This window comes from Gorilla gorilla, chromosome 5 (genome assembly GCF_029281585.2).
Source record: "Gorilla gorilla gorilla isolate KB3781 chromosome 5, NHGRI_mGorGor1-v2.1_pri, whole genome shotgun sequence".
NCBI lineage: Eukaryota > Metazoa > Chordata > Mammalia > Primates > Hominidae > Gorilla > Gorilla gorilla.
The window spans coordinates 22,260,342-22,265,037 of NC_073229.2; the positions used below are offsets into that span (position 1 = coordinate 22,260,342).

The window sequence follows — 4,696 nt, forward strand, 5'->3', positions numbered from 1 at the left end:
CAAGAGACATGAAACTCTTCCTTTCACTTGAACACTTAGAGGCCACTGTAGGGTTATTAATTGGCCTAATTTCAACATCATTGTATCTCAGGGAATAGGAAGGCCCAAGAAAAGGGACAGTGGTGGGAGAACAGCAGGCTGGTGGAGGGGTCAGAACACACACAGCATTTGTGAATTACATTCATCATCTTATATGGGCATAGTTCGTGGCCCCCCAAAACAATTACAATGGTAACATTACAGATCACCAGAACAGATATTATAATGATGGAAAAGTTTGAAATGTTGTGAGAATTGCCAAACTATGACACAGAGACGCAAGGTGAGCAAAGGCTGCCGGAAAAATCATGCTGATAGACTTGCCCCACACAGGGTTGCCACAAAACTTCAATCTGTAAGAAACGTACTATCTGCAAAGTGCAATAAAGCGAAGCACAATACAACCAGGTTTGGCTGTGAACTCTTTAGCCCCTTCTCAGATGTCCAAGACAAAAACAATAAATAATAATCCTTTTGTAGTTCATAAGCTGATGGTTGGGTTTTCACGCTCATGTGTGAGATGTGTTCCTTCATATCTATCAACACACTACCGGGCTGGTGTGACAACAAATGAGTAAACAGGAGGCACAGGCCCGTTGTATTGCATGTCTGGAAACAATTCTCTTCTTATAACACAGCTAGGGTTCATGTTTATCATTTCACAATCTCATTCAATAGTAGGTAGTGATTTCCAACAACAGAAAGTGCACATTTCCAAGCCACACAGTCAAGGACCTCCACAACCTGAGTTTGGAAACTTGGGGAGAATTGTGTTAAGTGAACAAAAAGGTTAGACATTTTAGGTGGAAAAAATGATACTGGCAAAGGTGTGGTGGTACGCGGGAAAGGAAAATTCCACAGATGCATGGCCACCATGGCTGGAGAAGAGGGTTCCTATAGCATACAAAGATGTGGCTTTCCCATAGAGTAGGTGCCACCTCTAGGGAATCACTCCCTCCTCTCCCCAACCCATGAGGTCATGCCTGCTTCTCAATTCCTGACAACTTGGGTTTCTACCACCTGTTAGCACTGCTAACTTACACTGCTTAGTATTGCTAATGATTTTTTCCTACGTGGTGTATCATCCCAGTTCAGTGGTAAATTTCCAAAAGACAGTGACAGCATCTAGTGTGAAAGTTTACCTGGATCCTGGCTAACACAGTGAAACCCCGTCTGTACTAAAAATACAAAAATTAGCCGAGCGTGGTGGCATGCGCCTGCAATCCCAGCTACTCGGGAGGCTGAGGCAGGAGAATCGCTTGAACCCAGGAGGCGGAGGTTGCAGTGAGCCAAGATCATGCCACTGCACTCCAGCCTGGGCTACAGAGTAAGACTCCATGTCAAAAAAAAAAAAAAGAAAAAGAAAGTTAACCTGGAGGAGGCACTTGAAAAGTATAAACAACCGATTCCTTCAGAAAACAGAGAGAGGGGCACTCGAATTATTAATAAACAGTTGGATTAAGATCAACCTCTGGAATGAAAATGGCTGATTAACTTAGTTGTAAGTCACTTATGCTGATTAGCAGCAGATGAAACCTGCTATATTGATAGAGGTTTGTCAACATTACACAAAATTTAATTTAAAAACCATTCCATCAGTACGATAATTTTAATAATCTGATGGTACTGAAGTCTTTGTCACACTAAATGATTTTTTTTAAAGTTCTTTTTCTTATGTAGAAGATAGGATCAAGCAAACACCTGCAGCTGGTCACATGTGCATTACTATGTGACTCTACAGTGCCCCATTGAAGCCAATGTCACTTCCTCCAGGCCCCAGTCAGTCATCCTCCCACATTCCACAGTGCCTTTGTCCAGACCTGCTATGCTGTAATCTTGCAATAACCTTTGGAATTGCCTCTTTTTATTCAATGAAGTCTGCTGTCAAGCAAGGAAAGCTGGTTGTAAATGCAGCATTCAGGGATGTAGGCCAAGTTCATCGCACTGAAGTCCTATCATCGTTAACAAAACAAAATAATCGCTGCATGTTGACATACCGCAAGCAAGGGAAGTAACTAAACTGACATCAGTGGAATGGGGTGGGAGGGCCATGAGATGAGACAATCTCTACATTGCATTAACAACCTCTGTGTCTGCATTTATTCCAGCACCTTCCTTTGAACTCATTATGGTCCTCTCCAGACAACCCTCTCATTATATCTCAAGGTTGAACTTCTTCTCCTGGAACAGTCTCTCTTCACAATTATGATGCCTCCAGACATTTGAGAGGGAGCCAGTTTCCCTTTAGAATACATTAGTGTCTTTTAAAAGTAAATAAATGTTTACTTTGTCAAGCAATTAATTAAAAACAGCAAAGTAGGTGAAAGAATGACAGAAAGAAAGAATAAGGAGGTGTTTTAAGGAAAATCCTGTTGGAAACTTTAGGTGGAGAATGACACCCATTCTTTCATTCATTTCGTTTTATGCTGAAAGCAGACAAGGTATTTTACAATAAATGATATATGAATTCTAAAAATATTAAGCGAAGGGAAGTAAAACAACAAGAGACAGGAGACAAGACAAGAGATGAGACATGAAAAGGGTGCAAAATTCTGTCAGAAAACCTAGGTAAAAGGAGCACAAATCTTAGCTCTGTGATCCCAATCAGGGACTACAGGGGGAGCTGACCAAGAGCCACAGGAGGGGTTCCTAGCCCTGGCTGTGCCTCGGACTCAAAGGGAGGGGGCATTTTCAAAGTCTGGTCATCTCACCCCTACTCAAACGCACTGAATCAGAATCTCTAGGCCTTAGACCAAGACATCTGTCTAATGAAAGGAAGCACAAAAAACCATCAAGAGAAACAACCTTTAACTCCCAAAGGAATTTATGACATATGGTTTTCTTCTAAAGCCACTAGACAAGGAAATGCACTGTAGTCAATAACAGACAAAGAACACCTTCAGAGATGTTTGTCACAGGGCTGTTTCTCACACCAACCCTCAATAAAGGTTGAGGACATAAGGGTACCTTAAGCCTTGGAAAGAACTTTCTCCTCCGCAGCCAGCCTTGTGCTCATCTCATCAGAGCAAGCATAGGGACTAGACTAGGGAATGGTGGATGGCACGTGCTTTGGGCTTCTTCGCCTAGGCTTGTGGTGAGACCCAAATGAGTAAGGTCATGCACATAGCAGGTATCCAGTAAACATTAGTGGATTATTGTTATCATCATTACTTTTTTTTTTTTTTTTTGAGACAGAGTCTCACTTTGTCACCCAGGCTGGAGTGCAGCGGCACAATCTCGGCTTACTGCAACCTCTGCCTCCGGGGTTCAAGCAATTCTCTTGCCTCAGTCTCCCGAGTAGCTGGGACTACAGGCGCACACCACCACTCCCAGCTAATTTTTGTATCTTCAGTAGAGACGGGGTTTCACTATGTTGGCCAGGCTGGTCTCTAACTCCTGACCTCGTGATCTGCCCACCTCAGCCTCCCAAAGTGCTGGGATTACAGGCGTCAGCCACCACGCCCGGCCAAAGCAACCTCGAATGGGGCCAGATACCCAACACATGCACGAGTTTTGCTCTGACCTTGGCCTGGAACACTTTGGAACAGCCTTTGTCTCCCACCCACATTTCTGATGACCCATCAGAAAGCTCAGCTAATTTCTCAGAATCTGTCATCAACAATCTCATAAGGTTCCCTTTCTTCGGAACATGGCCTATGACATCTTTTTTAAATGTTCTCAATTCCTGTGAAAGGCGGTTCTTGGCCCTATAATCCCAGCACATTGGGAGGCCTAGACAGGTGGATCACCTGAGGTCAGGAGTTCAAGACCAGCCTGGCCAACATGACAAAACCCCATCTCTACTAAAAATACAAAATACAAAAATTAGCTGGGCATGATGGCGGGTGCCTGTAATCCCAGATACTTGGGAGGCTGAGGTGGGAGAATCACTTGAACCCAGGAGGCAGAGGTTACAGTGAGCCGAGATCATGCCACTGCACTCCAGCCTGGGCAACAGAGCCAGAGTCCATCTCAAAGAAGAAAAACAAACAAACAACAACAACAAAATTGGGGAGGTTCTTCCCGGGAGTCATCTCTTTTCAAGTTTGTTATTCAAGAGAGTGTAAAGGTTGAGAGTTAAAACCATACAGATGTCATAAACTGCTGCCCAGACAGTGACAGTAAGCTCACACTTGCCACCAGGGCGGTAGCCAGCTTCTCTGATCACTCGTGAAATAAAAGCCAAAGGGCATCCCACGGGCAGGTTTCATTTGCTGAGGGTGTGAGGAATTGGCTCTATGGCTTTTATATAGACTCACAGGTACCAGTCAGTAACAGAGGGCGCCTCTAGCCGGGACCAACACTTCAAAGTGTCCTCCTTGGTAGAGGCAGTGCCACTCTGGAGAATGAGGACATCTTTAGGACCTTAGGTGAGGTCTGAAAGCCCTGGACACTGCGGGACGCTAGGCAGCCGGGCACCCTTGGAACTGAAGCCGCCTGGGGAGGCAGGAAGCCACAGCTCGTGCTGCTGTTGACGCCAAAGCCGCCTCTCCCCACCCCCTCTCGCTCCGGGGAGAACCGGGCAGAGGGAAAAGCTGGAGAGATGGAGCTGGAGTTGAGGAAGGGAGCTTTGGCTAGACCCCGGATGGGCAGGAAGGGGAGAGAGAGAGAGACTAAAATTGAGTGCAGCATTGGTTTTAGAAATAACTTTAGGAAT

At 45.0% G+C, this 4,696-nt stretch overlaps 1 pseudogene; it reads left to right on the top strand.

The window, feature by feature from the left end:
• The first annotated feature begins 507 nt into the window (after positions 1-507).
• LOC115935197 (uncharacterized) lies at positions 508-600 on the top strand (annotated as a pseudogene).
• The last annotated feature ends 4,096 nt before the right edge of the window (positions 601-4,696 follow it).